Raw genomic sequence first — 18,012 nt, forward strand, 5'->3', positions numbered from 1 at the left:
GTCAGTTCAACATTGGAGGTGTAAGTAAATCCAAATGCCAAGTCTTACAGAAGATTTTATCAAAATATAACACCGATGTTGTTGTTATTCAGGAAACTCGTACTGAAAATGAAGATCAAATGAATCAGAGAGGAAAAATTCCTGGCTTCGAGTTACTAGGAGCTACGTACCACCGTTCTTACGGAGTAGCAACATACGTACGAACTTCAGTCAGGAATGGACATCATTGTTCTCTAGCTGATTTCAATGACATCAACGAAGTTACCGTGAAAATAGGCGAACTAGCAGTAATTAATGTATACAAACTCTCAGCCATGTCTTGGCCTCCACGGCTCAACCCGGTGTCACAACACACCGCCATATACTTCGGAGATTTTAACAACCATCACATTAAATGGAAGTATAAAGTAAGTGATGGAAATGATGAAGCCATTTTAAATTGGACAGAAGATAATAACTTATATTTGGTGTTTACTGCAGAGGATAAAGAAACGTTCGTGTCAACAGTTTGGAGACAGGAGTATAATCCCCATCTATGCTTTGTAACAACTAATGAAACTAAATTACCTACCCAAAGTTCGCGGTTCATATTACAAGACTTCCCATATATCCAACACCGTCCATTCTAAATTGAAATAAAGAACAAATAGGCCGGCCGAAGTGGCCGTGCGGTTAAAGGCGCTGCAGCCTCGAACCGCAAGACCGCTACGGTCGCAGGTTCGAATCCTGCCTCGGGCATGGATGTTTGTGATGACCTTAGGTTAGTTGGTTAACTAGTTCTAAGTTCTAGGGGACTAATGACCTCAGTAGTTGAGTGCCTTAGTGCTCAGAGCCAAAGAACAAATATCTCACTCGCTTCATCTTTTCCACGACCTAGATGAAACTTCAGAAAAGTAAAGTGGGATGTATTTGCTAAAAGTCTGTAGAAATGTCCTGCTTGGATTTCTCCAAAAGCAAAAAACTATGAGAGGCTTGTTAGAGCTATGATATGTGCAGCGAAGAAGGCAGTCCCTAGAGGCTACGGTAAGCAATATATTCCAGATTGGAATAAAACTACTGAGAAACAATATGATGAGTTTCTAAAAAGCGGGGACCCGGAAGTAGCGTAACCTACTTCAGGCCGAGCGGTTCTAGGAGCTTCAGTCCGGAACCGCGCAACTGCTACGGTCGCAGGTTCGAATCCTGCCTCGGGCATGGATGTCCTTAGGTTAGTTAGGTTTAAGTAGCTCTAAGTTCTAGGGGACTGATGACCTCAGATGTTAAGTCCCATAGTGCTCAGAGCCATTTGAACCATTTGAACCTACTTCATAAGCTCAATACTGCCAGACGAATTAGGTGAATACAGACGGTTGAGTCACTCAATATTCAAACATCAAGTAGAAAAGCATGATCATTACTAAAGAAGTTGGATGGAAGCAACATTAAAGTAAGGAACAACACTCATACATCAGCTAATAGGATTGCATCACATCTCCTGTCCACATCAGGAGCACCAAGGAATAAAACTCATACAAGAGACATCAGACACAAACTTACATTTCTAATCAAGCACACAGAGGAACAATCTGACTTTTCAAGAACCTTCTCTGTACCTGAAATTTCTGCTGCTCTTAAAACTCTAAAGCCCGGAAAGGCACCGGGAAGTGACAGAATGCACCCACAATTTCTTCTGCATAAGCAAAAAGACGGCTGGCAGATTTCTACTCTGACGTTATGATATCTGGTTCAATCCCACAAAAAATGAAGCAATCAAAAATCATAGCAATACTCAAGCCCGGCATGCCACGAGACCAGCCAAAGAACTATGGCCCAGTTGCACTATCGAGGACTATTTATAGTTCAAAAAATGGCTCTGAGCACTATGGGACTCAACTGCTGAGGTCATTAGTCCCCTAGAACTTAGAACTAGTTAAACCTAACTAACCTAAGGACATCACAAACATCCATGCCCGAGGCAGGATTCGAACCTGCGACCGTAGCGGTCTTGCGGTTCCAGGCTGCAGCGCCTTTAACCGCACGGCCACTTCGGCCGGCTATTTATAGTTCCTCGAAAGAATTCTGTACAATCGATTTAGTCCAGTAATATTTCAGAACCTTCCAACCAAGCTGGATTCCGTCCAAGACGAAGCTGCACTGATCAAGTCTTCTCTTTAACAAAATGTATTGAAGCAGGGTACCAAATGAAGCAGAAAACATCAGTTGTTTTTATGGATTTAAGTGCAGCATATGACACAGTTTGGAGGCATGGACTGTTTTATAAATTATTGCAACTTGCCCCATGCAAACACTCAACAAAACTATTTGGCAAAATGTTAACTGTAAGGACATTTACTGTGACTGCTGAAAATGACAGTAGCTGCCTTAAAGTATTGAATAATGGCTTGCCAATAAAACGGAAGTTTAATGTTTTCACCTATGTCGATGTCTGTTTTGAAGGAGACTAACTTCATCATAATATGCACCCAAAATACCCTGGTATCACGTTAGATAGGTCACTTTCTTTCAACGTGCGCTTGATACGATGTCTCAAAACCAGAAACAAAGTTCTCCATAAAGTCTGCGGCTCTCGTTTGGGATCGTCAGCAGACACTCTACGGATGTCAGCACTTGGTTTGGTATACTGAGCAACAGAGAACTGTGCGCCTTTCTGGCTTAATAGTCCACATGTAAAAAAGATAGACGTACAACTTAACAAGGCTATGCGCACTGTTAGTGAGTCAATACGATCTTCTCGCACATACTGGCTACCTATCTTGAGCCACATTCCACCTCCTGATAGCAGCGGAAGAGCGCGCTACTGCGTGAATACCGGAGAATTGCTAATAACACCGACCTTCCAATAGTGGACAACGTATTCCCGAGGAACGAAAAAGACTAAGATCAAGACATTCCACTCTCATCACAGCCAGGACTCTCATGGAAACTGAATTCAATCCAATCGATTAATGTAAACGCTGCTGGCAACAAAATTGTCCCCCAAAATGCCGCAAACTGCCTTGCATCCAGAAGAAAACCCCTGGATTCGATCAGTCTCGAAGAATATGGACTATCTCGAACCGCATCCGAAATGACCATTGGACGATATGCAGGCACACACTGCAAGTGGGGGAAATCTACAGCACAGTCCTGTGACTGTGGTGCGGAAAGACAGACAGTTGTTCATGTTGCATCGACATGTCCCGCACAAGGGTCCTTTCGAATATTTCCTCACAGTGTTCACAGTGACGAGTGATGTTACAAAATACATAAAATATCTTGACATCTGTCTACAACTCTTGTGTCCGCGTGCTTAGCTGGGTAGTAACGCGCTCGCCTCCCATGCAAGCGGACCCGGGTTCAATCCCCGGACGGGCTGGAGATTTTCTCCGCTCGGTGAGTGGGTGTGTGTTATCCTCATTATCGGTGTGCAAGTCGCCCACTGTGGCGTCGAATGAAATAAGACTTGGTGGCAGAACTTCCCCGAATAGGGGCCTCCCGGCCAACGATGCCATACGCTCGTTTTCATTTCTTTATATATATATAACTAAGGACTTTTGGAGAAGATCGGCAAGACTCTCCAGGAAAGAGAAGATAAGGAACACTGAAATAATAAGGAGAATGGAAATAAAAGAAAGAATATATGGCGTAATGGAGAGGAAGAAATTACAGTGGTACGGGCATGTACGACGAATGGAGGAAGACAGAATACCTAAATTGATACTGGAGTGGGAATCGGAGGAGAGAAGAAGAAGAGAACGACATATGACCACCTGGCTCCAACATGTACAGCACACAATGAGGAGAATGGGCCCAGAGGAAGAGGACATACAAGATCCAAACACCTGGAGGAATATTTTGAAAATATAGTTTAAGAACTTTTATTCTTTGTGTAGTAGTTTCTGAGTAAATTATTATGTTGGAGATAAGCCTCTGTAGTGAGGAAAAGCTCAAAACAAAAAAAAAATGTTATTTGTGTTATTTTATGCTGGAGAGCTGCGCTTAAATGTTGACGTGAAGTAGTCTTGTAATCTTTGTATATATATTGCCATATGATAAATAAAATGTCCAGTGACTCTATGTGCAGAGACACACTGCTCACCTTCTTCCACACTACTGGCGTGATTACTCTAATACAAGATCGCAAATGTGATTACTATGTTAATAAACTTATTTCCAACATATTGTTGGATGAACAGCGGCCAATGCAATACTGAAAAAGTACACGTTTCAGTCTGTAGTCAAAATTTATTTATTTTGTCGACTGGCTAACGGTTTTGGTACACACAACCATCTTCCTGTCATCCCCTGGTACACAGCTACTTGGGAAGCCAGTGTGACGACTTCGCGCAAGGGGATGGTCCGAAGATGTTACTGTATACCGATACGGTAGCCAGTTGGCTAAATAAAAAAAATTGCGACTGTAGACAAAAATGTATATGTTTTCAGTGAGTTGATAAAGCAGGAAGATGGCATAACATGCCTTCGGCTCCACGAAATAATAGGTCTTTCTTCTATTATCTTAATGTCACACGTGTTTGTCTTATGTGGTCTTTATTGTACGTAGATCGAGTGCTGAAACTGTAGGCGCGCACAGAGCCAATGCATTTCATTGCATGAAGTGGCATTGTGTGATAGATTCAGGTAGTGGCAGAAAGCAGCAGTGACCGCCGTGCGTATCGAATTACAGAACTCTGCCAGAGGTCAAAGTCTGTTTACTACAGGCTTCCACCATCTTCAGAGCTGCGAGGATCCGTGTCTACTTGTCAGCTGCAGTACCTCAAACTCCATACCAACGTTGCAGCTTGATAGCGAATCACAAGCTGTCGGTTACAAGGATTACTTATTCGCATTACTAAAATCCCTAAAGAAAGGTTCCTATTTTTTTATAAGTACAGGACTCTGTTTGTGTGGCAGCTGGTCACACTGTTACGAAGAGTGCTTCACGCGCTGTGTCTAATCATGCGCACGCCGCGCTGAGGCGCTCAGTCTTGGCTTGGCAGCCGTTGAGAATGGAGCTCCCGTTGCATGTTACCGCCAAGTGCGAATTGCGCGCAGTTATTCGGTTTTTGAACGCAAAGGCACTGCGCCGATTGAAACCCATCGCCAATTGACGGAAGTGTATGGTGAGTCGTGCATGGATGTCAAAAATGTTCGTAAGTGGTTTATAGAGTTTGCAGCTGGTCGGGCCGAAATTCACGACGAACAAAGGAGCGGAAGACCGTCTATTTCTGAGAAGACAGTGTTGAAGGTTGAGCAAGCCATGCGTGAAGACCGGCGGATCACCCTGGATGATCTCTGCACGTTGGTTCCTGAGATTTCCCGAAGCACCGCTCACAGAAATTTAACGGAAACATTGAACTACCCGAAGGTGTGTGCAAGATGGGTGCCACGCTTGCTGACTGAGGACCACATGCGGCAACGAGTTGATGCTTCCAATTGTCACGGGTGACGAAACTTGGGCATACCACTTTACACCTGAGACCAAGCAACAATCACGCCAGTTCATAACTTCCTGAACAGCATGGCGGCGAGCTAGGATGACATGGGCATACAAAAACTGCCACAGCGTCTACAAAAATGCATCAACAGAAATGGTGATTATGTCGAAAAATAGCTAACTGTTCAAGCTGTAAACTGATGTAAACCATTGTAGAAATTAACAGGTATATGAACTTATAAAAAAATAGGAGACCTTACTTTTGGGCCAGCCGGTGTGGCCGAGTGGTTCTAGGCGCTTCAGTCTGGACCCGCGCGACCGCTACGGTCGCTGGTTCGAATCCTGCCTCGGGAATGGGTGTGTGCTGTCCTTAGGTTAGTTAGGTTTAAGTAGTTGTAATTTCTAGGGGACTGATGACCTCAGATGTTAAGTCCCATAGTGCTCAGAGCCATTTGAACCCTACTTTTGGGATTACTCTCGTAGTTATCTGGGAATAAACATGCATTATAATAATTGCATGACCTCGTTCTTCAAATAGTTGGAATTTGAGCGTCACTGTCCCATCTCCGGCCAAACAGGCTGATCGCCTCGGCGGACAGGTGTCTCTGGATGCGTGTAGGGAGGGGCATTTAGTCAGCACAGCGCTCTCACGACCGTTCTCAGTTTTAGTGACTGGAGCCGCTGCTTCTTACTCAAGTAGCTGACCAGTCAGCCTCACAAGGGCTGATTGCACCCCCTTTTCCAGCAGCGTTCGGCGGACCCGGATGGTCACCTACACTCGTAGTTACCAGTTCCGACGGCGCTTAACTTCGGTGATCTGACTGGAACCGGTGTTACCATTGCGGAAAGGCTGTTGGCCATCACAGTTCATGGAAAATAATAGAAGTATGCCATACAAGCGGCCCAGGGTGTAATTTTGTTGACACTTGAGTTAAAAATCCACTGCTTCAGACAACATTAAACTACTTGTTTCATCTCTGCGTAACTATTACACCACTTTCGTGTATAATTTGTTTAACAGACTCTAATCCTCGTCCGTCCCCTTTTACTTGTCCATTTCACTGTTCCGACTAGTACCACTTTGAATCTGAATGCCGTTTCAGTTGTCCCACTATTTTTCAAAGATTTCTCGCTTATACCGTTTTTTATTCATTAGTTCGTGACATCGTGTCATTCTGTGAGCTTAGTTTTTAGCTTTCTTCGGTAGAAACCCATTTTAAGCCTCCCAATGTCTTCTCCCACAGATTTCACTTCCTCATATGCTATGCTTCAAAAGTACAGTTTAAGGACATATTCGTCAATATCGCATGAATTCACGACTGGTACATTGTTTTCATTGAAGCAAGCCTTTATTTCCAATGCAAGTTTACGTCTGTCATCAGCGATAGAAGCTATGTTGACCGGTCGCAAGTCTTGAACGTCAGGTAATTATATATTAAACACTGTCTGTCCCAAAAGGAACCATGTGGCACGCCACCACCAATAGGATAGACATTAAAGGTAGTGTCACCAATGACTACACGAAAACTACGATCTATAAGACACGAACTAATTATTCTGACAACGTATCGTGGGAATAGTAAACCATTATGTCATACTCCGTCGAAGACTTTAGCAATGTCCAAGCTTACAACTGCCGTGGGAAGAACGTCATTGTAACCACCTATAATTGGTTCCACTAGCCGCAGCAAGTGTAATGGAGCCGGTCGGTGTGGCAGAGCGGTTCTAGGCGCTTCAGTTCGAATCCTGCCTCGGGAATGGATGTGTGTGATGTCCTTAGGTTAGTTAGGTTTAAGTAGTTCTAAGTTCTAGGGGACTGATGACCTCAGATGTTAAGTCACATAGTGCTCAGAGCCATTTTGAACTGTAATGGAGCTGAATGTTTTGGACGAAACCCAAATTGCATGTTTGGGAGAGATGATCTGCCGTTGCATGCTTTATGGACTCGAATAAGCGTGACCCACTCCGCAATTTTCGAATTGGATGAAAAGTGGCCTGTAATTTTTGTAACACCTGTAGTCTTTAGTTAGTTTGGGTATAGCACGGTTCTGCAGACTGGGAGAATGCCTGAGTGTCAGCAATGAATTAATGGTGATTCCTAAAGTCTCTTCGGGTTTTCTGCTGGATCCTAAAATCAACTCCAGTTGATTTTTTAAAAAAATGGCTCTGAGCACTATGGGACTTAACGTTTGAGGTCATCAGTCCCCTAGAACTTAGAACTACTTAAACCTAACTAAGCTAAGGACAGCCCACACATCCATGCGCGAGGCAGAATTCGAACCTGTGACCGTAGCGGTCGCGTGGTTCCAGACTGAAGCGCCTAGAACCGCTGATTTTAAAATCCCGTAGCAAACCCGAACTAACTTTCAAAGCTTATTACGCCGGGAAAGCCTACGAAGTCACAGATAAAGATTGTGACCAGCACTTTCAGGACAGTGGGAGGCAAGTTTCGTAACACCACTTTTCTTATCCCATCTGTACCAGAGGATTTACGTGATTTTAGATACGACAAAACTTTGTCAATATCCCGCAGTTCAGTGAAAACGATGACCTCATTTTCATCATCAGTGTAATTGGTGACTGTGTGACAATGTTGTAGGGATCGAAGAGTGCAGAATTTGGAGTAAAGCATGATGCAATTGCTTTTGACAAAGGCTGCGTCTTGTCGCTCGCTGAAGTAGCCACTGCAGGTCCGCCATGTAGTGGTGGAGTAACCATCGCCTTACGAGGCGTTTTCTGTGTAACGTTGCAGACAGAAATTGAAACTGGATGGATCATTTTAAGTCTATGCGTCGTTTTCGGGTTGCTTTATGTTTTTGCTGATTTCTCTATTTAGCCTATTTAATTCAGTTCTTATTCTGGGTTAAGCGCCGGCCGCTGGTGGCCGAGCGGTTCTAGGCGCTTCAGTCTGGAACCGCGCGACCGCTACGGTCGCAGGTTCGAATCCTGTCTCGGGCATGGATGTATGTGATGTCCTTAGGTTAGTTAGGTTTAAGTAGTTCTAAGTTCTACGGGACTGATGACCTGAGATGTTAAGTCCCATAGTGCTCAGATCCTGGATTACGCTTCCGTTGCCAGAGCTCCCGTATGTAGTGCTCAGTTTTCTGTAACCGAAGAAACTGAGAAGGAAATTCAGGGGTGTATTGTGTACAACAATAATACAATTTGCAGCTCCCGCTCCTCAACACTTTGCTTATGAGGGACAGCATCAACTATTGTTTCGTCACTTATATGTTTCCCAGTAAACAATCCTGTGCAGCTTATATATCTCTCTGCGTGGCGACATATCTGCGACGTATAGTAATAACGTGTTATGATTGGAATTTAGAATACAAAGAGTTTCAATAGTTATAAAGATCGAAACATTTTTATAGAGAATGACGCCCAGAATGTCTGGTAAGAACGCAGTATCTGTGTGGTTATAAGTTGGTTTACTTGGTGAAAGAATCGATAGACTGGAGGTATTGTAGTAAGTGAACAATATAGTTCAAATAGTGCTGTTGGTGCGTGAATGCCACATGGGATGGTTAGAATTCAGATTACGGATTCAGAAGAGTCGGCCAAGACGCTGTTTAGATCAGGCGATAGAAGTTTACTCTGTGTTGGCTGCTGCACGAAGACTAACGTTACTTCACCCTGAGACGTTCGTATCTTCACAGCTGTTGCTCCTAGGTTAACTGTATGCAGCAAAAGTTTCCCAGTGTTGTTGTTTCACCGGACGGTTACGGAAGTGCCATAGCCTCGTCGGGGCTGTCTATCAGTACGATAGCAATTTAAATAGTGGTGTCTTAAAGTTTCTGGTGATTGCAAGTGAGTTTCACTGCGTAAGATTGTATCAGGTAAGATTTCACTACTGAAAAATTTTAGTTCAGGAGCCGTTTGCATTCCAGGAAATGATTTCAAGGTTTTCCATTGCTACAGTGTTCGTCATTTCATATGTTGGTCAGCAGACGTAGTAATATTCGTGATACTGGCGTATTTGATGGTGAACTGATGACTGTTGCTAGACTTCTACACTGCCAGCTTAAGGAGATCTCTTCAAAAATGGTGCAAATGGTTCTGAGCACTATGGAACTTAACTTCTGAGGTCATCAGTCTCCTAGAACTTAGAACTACTGAAATCTAACTAACCTAAGGACATCACACACATCCATGCCCGAGGCAGGATTCGAACCTGTGACCGTAGCGGTGGCGCGGTTCCAGACTGCAGCGCCTAGAACCGCTCGGCCACTCCGGCTGGCGGAGATCTTTTATTCTGTGATGCTCTAACGTTTGTAGAAGATCTATTAGAGTAAGTATGACATAGTGATAATGTCAGAGAGGAGGCGTTGAAAGGTATAGCAGTTCCGCAGACCGCAAATTTGGCCGTGGAAATTGCTGGTTAGCTGATCGTTGCGGGAGAGTGCCTTTAGCTATGTCGGCATATGATTCACCCTTCCTGGAGAATAAGGTGTAACGTGGTTGGACAGCCGGTGTAAGTGTGTCTTGTTTGGCAATGGCGGCTGTTTGTGGTAGGAATGTGATTACTTGGCGGTTCTCGCGCGAGTGTAGCTGCTGGTAAACAACGAACATCTCTATGACGCAGGATAGCTTTCGCCACAGCTAACGCAAGTGGCTAGAGTGTCTCTCGGTTTTTTACAGTCAGAAGTTAGGCGATTTTGAACGCACTCCACACAACATGTTCCTCATTGCAGTATAGTGGAGAATAAGTAAATCTTCGACACTCGTGACAAAAGTTAAGACCACGTGATCTACAATATTCTACAGTTAGACCTAAAATACGACACCACTGTTGCAGTGAGTATATGTCTGCAGCTTTAGCATTTCGAGTTAATATTACTTAAGAACAAGAGTCATATGGCGGATGCATTTGTACTACAAAACCTATTTGGGTTAGTTAATTCAAAAATAATCTCCTACTCAGATGTTGTGGCTGGTAGCCCTCTAATGGCTACTTTCGGCAGTTTGTTAGACCAATTTCATATGAATGAAATTCGATTTGATTCTCTTCCAAGAAACTCACACTTCCTGTAACCGTCAGGGGTCTCAGCCGCACATCACGTCGCGATCTAGCCAATTGCGGATGAGAAAGGATTCACGCTAGGTCTTTTGATATATCTTTCCACTTTTTAGTGGCATATATAAGGGAGGAAGCTTGATATGATATTTGCAGGTAGATGTAGAGAGTTATCATTGTCAGGGGGTTCACTTCCACTGGCACAAGGATTTGCAATAACTTCGAAGGAATTTTGAACTCTGTTGTTGCATACCTGTCGAATGGATCGCTCCTATCTTGCCTTGATGCTGTAGGTACTGGATACCGCGGCCGTAGGCGGTGTTACATTGAGAAATAACTGGCCGGCCGGGATGGCCGAGCGGTCCTAGGCACTACAGCCTGGAACAGCGCGACCGCTACGGTCGCAGGTTCGAATCCTGCTTCGGGCATGGGTGTGTGTGATGTCCTTAGGTTAGTTAGGTTTAAGTAGTTCTAAGTTCTAAGTTCTAGGGAACTGGTGACCTTGGAAGTTAAGTCTCATAGTGCTCAGAGCCATTTGAACCATTTGAGAAATAACTTCAGGGAATTCCGTCGGATTATTTACAAAATCACTATCTTCGATACCTTTATGAACAGATCCCACATGCCCGTTCGGTGACTGTATGAACATCCTGGCGCCTTGCTACAAAGCGAGGGAATGGCTCCTAGCGTTAAGTCTGACACTGATGTCGTGGATATAAAAAAAAGTTAGTGAGCACACTTCCGTGAGAGGTTCTAGCGAAGGGTAAACAACGTTGCAGTGATACGATGTGCACCGGACGGCTGATAACTCTGAATGATATCCAGCAGCGGGCGACGAACTTCACGCAATGCCAGCCACTCTTGTGGCGAAATGTCAGTATAATCTGTCGAACGAAGTCGGCCGAAGAACCCGAGACAGAAGCCAACAGGAAATATGACAACAAGAGGCCAAGAAAGCTTGAACAGTTTTAAATCACGGTATTGTATGCACAACATAAATCTGGTAGAAAACTTAACCGTCTCACAATGGCTAGCTGTCTAGTACAACATCTCAAAACCAAATTAGATGTTCAACGGGCTCCCGATGTGATGCTTTCTTATCGGTGGATTGTTAGATGAACTTAGAAATGAAACGTTAAGTACTAAAAGTATTTCGTAAAATGGCTGACCCTCCTAGACAGTCATTCGCTTTAGCACGCTGCTTCCGGGATTCAGGGTAGGGCGCCGAATTCCAATCAAATTCGCCCTGTGGGTCGGTGTCCTGGCCAGCGTTGATGTGTTGTTTAAGCAGTTTCCCAACTTCCGATTATGTGAATACTGGGATGGTACCCACGTCTCACCGCAGTTACACGATTCCCAGACATTTCTCATAGTTCTCACACTTCCAAATGGATTAGATGCAGATGGTTCAAATGGCTCTGAGCACTATGGGACTTAACATCTACGGTCATCAGTCCCCTAGAACTTAGAACTACTTAAACCTAACTAACCTAAGGACACCACACAACACCCAGCCATCACGAGGCAGAGAAAATCCCTGACCCCGCCGGGAATCGAACCCGGGAACCCGGGCGTAGGAAGCGAGAACGTTACCGCACGACCACGAGATGCGGGCTAGATGCAGATGGGATACGCAGTTTCCGTCTCAGGGAGGGGAGGGGATGGCGGCAGGCAGAGCATTAGTTTCAGGCCGGCTTATGACAGCATCACAGCCGAATCCAGATTACAATACGTACGTGATAAAGAACGGAAGAAAAGAAGATTTTCTAGGTGGAATGTGGGTAACTGAAGAGACTTTCGTTAGATGTGAAATTAGTGAAAAGAAAGGAGTACAGGACAATTCAGCAAGGAATAATGAAACAACCTTTGCAATTATCATAAGCAGAAAAGTGAAGAAGTAGTAAATCTTTTGAAAGGGAATGATGTGTGGTAGCCTTGGAAGATAAGAATGAGAAAGTGGAAAATTGAAAGTACCAGTTCGGGAGAGTATAGAATAAGGAAAAAGAACGAGAAAGGAGATACTTTCTGCTCTTTGGGAACGGTTTTGCGTAGTCATAATAAATAAATTTTTCAGCAATGGTGAGAGAAGAAGTAACAATCTTCTCTTCCATCACTGTATGCAAGCAAATAGATTTGCTTTTGGACGCATTACGCCATGAGAAAAATATATTTTTTGTCTTTCCTTCTATTTCCCAGGTACGTTTCACTGAAGTTTCAGCATCATCAGTAGGCTTTTATTTCCTTTGTGTTAAACAAGAAAAGCGCACCTTAATACTCGTACACATATAAACCTGAATTTTTTGGTAGTGATTACAAATTTGAAGAATCGACAACGTTTTGCATGTGACTTTATTACAACATGCGGTGGTTTACCTAGTAATTTTTAGCTATTGTTTTCTTTCAAAGTTTGTCTTATGGAACCACAGAACTTAATGTACAAAAGTTACTTGGTTTGATATTTTACGATTTGGATTGTTGTGGTTGGACTTAAAATTAACTAATTTTACATGGAAGACCGTGTGTGTATGTGTGTGTGCTATAACACTAACGTGCCGTGGCACACGCTAATGTTACCCTCTGAGAGGATTTCGAAGTTCGACCGTGCGTGTGTCTTACGGACAAGGGTATCGACTATAATTTCGAATTTGGTGAAATTACAGAAAAACCAAACGGGCTTTAATCTTGGGAGTTAACGAAAATGGTGAGAGGATAAATGAATGAAAAAAATATAATGGTCGCCAGCCCAATTAGGCACATTAATCTGGAGATATATATTTGAGGAAATTGAATATTGGTTATTGAAGTTCCTTCTGTTGAGATTTCCCTGCGAATATCAAACAGGATACAAACTGGCGCATTGCACTCTGTACTGTGTGTAGTAGCAGTTACCAATAACATAAACACCCCTAAATTATGGGAGCAAATTTGCACCAAGATCACATTAATAACAGCCACACTCAAGAGCATTACTTAATCATTACTGAAATGTCACTGCATGAAGTGCAGAATTAAATTTGGATATGAGGTGCTTCTATCTTGACTGACATGAAAAACGTAAATAAAGACGAATAACATCATAAATACACTGTTGAAGCTCCTCTACATATAGAAGTTTTCCTTGGTAACAGTAATAGTTCAAGTTTTTCTTAATAGGTGGAGAATACGATGGGGACCCATAAACTAGGATAGTTTCACTAGTCAAAGCTCTTTGATTATTACACAAGTAAAGATTAACTCTAAAAGCTGATCATTCACTTAAATTACTTTGCAAGACAATAAAATACAACACTGGGCTCAATTAACTTAAAAAAAGGAACCTTCCATGAAGGATACCAAAAATACACCTTCTTTAAAATTGTGCATAATATTTCTTCTAACAATACTACCGTAAATCTGTTCATTAAAGAGTTATATGTACTTGAACTTTAATTTCCTGCGAAGCAGGCATTCTTTGCAATAATATTTACACAATCTTGCACTGTAATCCTACAAAACTATATTTTATTAATAAATTAAGGATATTTTATCATAAATCTATCCAACTTCTCTTTCATATTGATTGATCTTTGAATTTTTGTACTTTAAATTTCTACCTTATCAGTTTCACTTGGAGTAGTTCATTAAAAAAGCATCCAAATTCTACTCTTACTTTACCTTTTACTACTCCCTTTACTTTAGACAAAAAATCACTTTTAAACACATGAATGCAAGAATTGTTCATTTTATCTACATCAACATCTACGTGATTACTGTGCTATTCAGGGCGGCCGGACTGGCCGAGCGGTTCTAGGCGCTATAGTCCGGAACCGCGCGACCGCTAAGGTCGCAGGTTCGAATCCTGCCTCGGGCGTGGATGTGTGTGATGTCCTTAGGTTAGTTAGGTTTAAGTAGTTCTAAATTCTAGGGGACTGATGACCACAGCAGTTAAGTCCCATAGTGCTCAGAGCCATTTGAACCATTTGTGCTATTCACAATAAAGTGCCTGGCAGAGGGTTCAATGACCCACCTTCAAGCTAGACTTGTACTGTTTTTCTCAAGTAAGACGGACACAGATTTGTGGCAGTCTGATCTAATTTTTACTAAATGTATAAAAACGTATTATGTCTAAGTTTGAGTGAAGTGTAATGAACTGTTATAACTTACCGTGACGACGCGCGAGCGACTCAAAGAAGACAATGGCTATATAAAAGAGCGCTCAATGGACATGATACGGACATAAAAATCTACCGTCATTGTAGTACTAACCTTAAGGTACGATATATGTTTTAGTAATAATAAATATTTGTTCTGGGAATACTGAATCATTTAGCAGTGTTCATTCCTATTATCTCCTCAGTATTATTTTCATTTTAATTATGCATTTTGCTAATATTACAGACACCAAGATCAGCCGTCCAATGTGCGTGTTACATTGATAAAAAGAAAACTGTTTTATCGTCTTCTTGCATCAGCTTTAATATTGAATTTCCCTTTTGTGTGATGTTACAGTTGTTTTTGCGCCCTTAAGAACTTTCTGGTCCCTTAGGAAATTGTTTTGTCATAACAAAAACTTCACAACCGGGTATGATCGTATCTACGATCATGAAGTAATTAGAAAGGCGATAATGCAATTTCTTAATCCATGGCACGCTAGTTGTGACTGCCTCAAGCCACGCGAAACTGCAAGTAAAAACTAATCACATCTCATAATGCAATATTTTATGACAATGGTCAATCCATGATTCTTACGCCAATTGTGATTGATAAAACAGTAAGCTAAATCTCAATTTCCAACTTTCCATTGAATAACAACATCACTTTTATTCTGTAACATCACACTTGGCGCCCGAACAGGGACTTGACCAAAGATTAGTTCAAATTCTTGGAAAATTTTCTATGTGCTTGTGTTAATAAATGTTCTGTCGTTTCATGTACACATCATCTCTCTGTGAGAATGACGGAAAATACGCTGGTCGATAACGCAGTTTAATTATAGAGAGAAAGGAAAAGAAAAGAGACGCGAACTTGCTGAGACAACATAGTGCTAACCAAGCCATCAAAAAGTAAGTCAGAATTTTGCATACGCAGTGTAGTGCTTCAGTAGCAATGTTGCTTTTCCAAGTCGATCCACATCCTTTCTATCTCCTTCCCGCTATAGATAATCTGCTTTATTTTATCTTTCAAAGTAATATTCTTCGTAGTCTGATAATAGAAATTATTTCTCCCCATTGTTAGTATAGCTGTATTACATTTTCAACATGGTGGATATTTTGTGCAATTTGCAGTGAAGAGCATCATCATTCATTTGTTTGAAACGTTTAGGTTCCATCTTGTCTTCTCGCCAGATAGAATTTCATTTGTTGCTCACGCGAGAGCGGTGCTCTTAGCAGACTCACCACGTCACTGACAAACGACGAAAGCCTTGCGTAGCACGTGGTTTACTGACGAAAATGGCAGATAGTAAACAGAGGCAGGTGACGACAGGAGACGGGAGTGAAGACGTTAATAGTATTCCATACCCTTTACGATCGCGAACGGTAGGTTCCCGGGTGGAAACTGAACTAACCATGTCTGTAACAGGGGAAAGTGACCCTAAAGTCCAAATTCTTCCCGCTGCAGCTACAAATGACCTCGGTGCGTTATTGGAAATGCTGAAACAACAGTTTGACGCAGTAAATGAGACTATAAAAACACAAAATGAGACTGTTAACGCCCGATTAGATGCTGTAAGCGAATCAGTAAAAACACAAAATGAGACTGTTAATGCCCGATTAGATGCTGTAAGCGAATCAGTAAAAACACAAAATGAGACTATAAAAACACAAAATGAGACTGTTAACGCCCGATTAGATGCTGTAAGCGAATCATTAAAAACACAGCTAGGCACAATCAAAACAGATCTGCATAAAGAAATTACGGCTGAATTAAATACCCATTTGGGTGAGGTGCAAACTAAGATCAGTGATCAAATTCAGAAAATTCAGAAACAGGTGAAAAGTGAAATAGCTGAAGTATCTGGAACATTAAACACAAAAATTCAGGCAGCTACCAAAGAAATAAACTCAGTTAGAAATGCAGTATCTGACATTGAAGGTGTAGTGGAGGATCTGTCGAGGTAGATAGACTCAATCAATATTGAAGAACAGGTTAAGAGCACCGTGAAAGCACACGCGGAGGCATTGTCGGAACACTACGGTGAATGGATAAAGGGTAAAGATATTTTTATCGAAAAGAAGGTCAGGGAGGAGCTTAGAGAGACTGTCAAGGACGTAACTTATGAAATCTTAGCTGCTCCTGGTAATTCGGGAGACACAGTGGTTTCTGAATTGGGACAGATTCGGAGGACACTTACACGGGATCTTCCCGAGTGGAAGCAGCAAGTAGTGGATGAAGTCAGAATGATGAGAAACTGGGTAGAAAATCCTCACACGCATACGCAAACTATAGGGAACAACTCTTTAGACGGTGACGAATGTCAGTCAACTCCTTATCGTTCACCGCCTGATTACATGCAAAACAACAGTCCTGTTGAGCCCCGAGTAGGGAAAATAAATGATCCGCCCACAATTGTGAGTTTAATGCAAGAGGAAAGTGTGATTAAGCAACACACTTTTCCTGTTTTTCATCCGCAGAAGCGAGAAATACACCCCATCGTGTTCCTAAAGAATTTTTCCGGCATATTTCCCAGGAGCTGGGCAGACAGACAGCGTATTCAGTTCGTCACTGGCTTTATTTCTGGTGATGCAGCATTATGGGGAACGGAAATGGTAGACACGTGTAGGAATTATGAAGAGTTTGAGAAAGTGTTCTTGGCAAAATTTTGGAGTAATGGGGTACAGCAAAGATTAAGGAAGGATGTGTATGGTGCGGAAATTTTCAATGAGAAGCATGGAAGTCTCCAGCGATACTTCGAGAAGTATCTAGCAAAAATTAAATTCTGGGATTCTCCTATTTCTTCCAAGGACGTAATTATGATTCTCAAAAGCAAACTCCCTGTGTCTATTAGAGAGAAACTAGTAAATGTGTCCGAAGAAGACACGGATGCATTCCTTTCTGTGCTGGATTCCTTAGATTTAATTAGCGAGGATGTGCGCTCCAAGGTTGGCAGCGGCAAATTCTTCCCTGGCAGCCAGCAGAATGCATCGCACGCGGACAACAATGCGCCGAAGGAGAGAGCGAGCTACTGCGACCGCTGTTGCCAACCTGCCAGCCGTTATGAAAACGCAAACGGCAATAACTTTAAATGGAAGCAGAAAACCAATTACAGTAATCAGCAGAGATACCATCCAATTTACAACCACCAGGTACAACATCAGTACGGAAACCCACCCTTTAATTCTGCGCCTGAGCAGTATGGAAATTCTCCACGAACGATTGGTAATTTTTCAAATGGGCCAGTGTACAATCAAAGTTATAGGTCGAAAAATAGCAAGTTGCATGGGCAAGTCGGAGGCCGCCCAGCACGTCAGAACAACTTTTCACAGAATAGAGGACCGCGGAACAATTTTCAAACGGTACCAAATGCGAACTTTCCTTCACAAGGAAATCGTTCTGCCGGCAACCAAAAGATCGGGCGACAGCAGCCGTCTCAAGTATTTTA

Source organism: Schistocerca americana, chromosome 1, assembly GCF_021461395.2.
Source record: "Schistocerca americana isolate TAMUIC-IGC-003095 chromosome 1, iqSchAmer2.1, whole genome shotgun sequence".
In the NCBI taxonomy this organism is placed as follows: domain Eukaryota; kingdom Metazoa; phylum Arthropoda; class Insecta; order Orthoptera; family Acrididae; genus Schistocerca; species Schistocerca americana.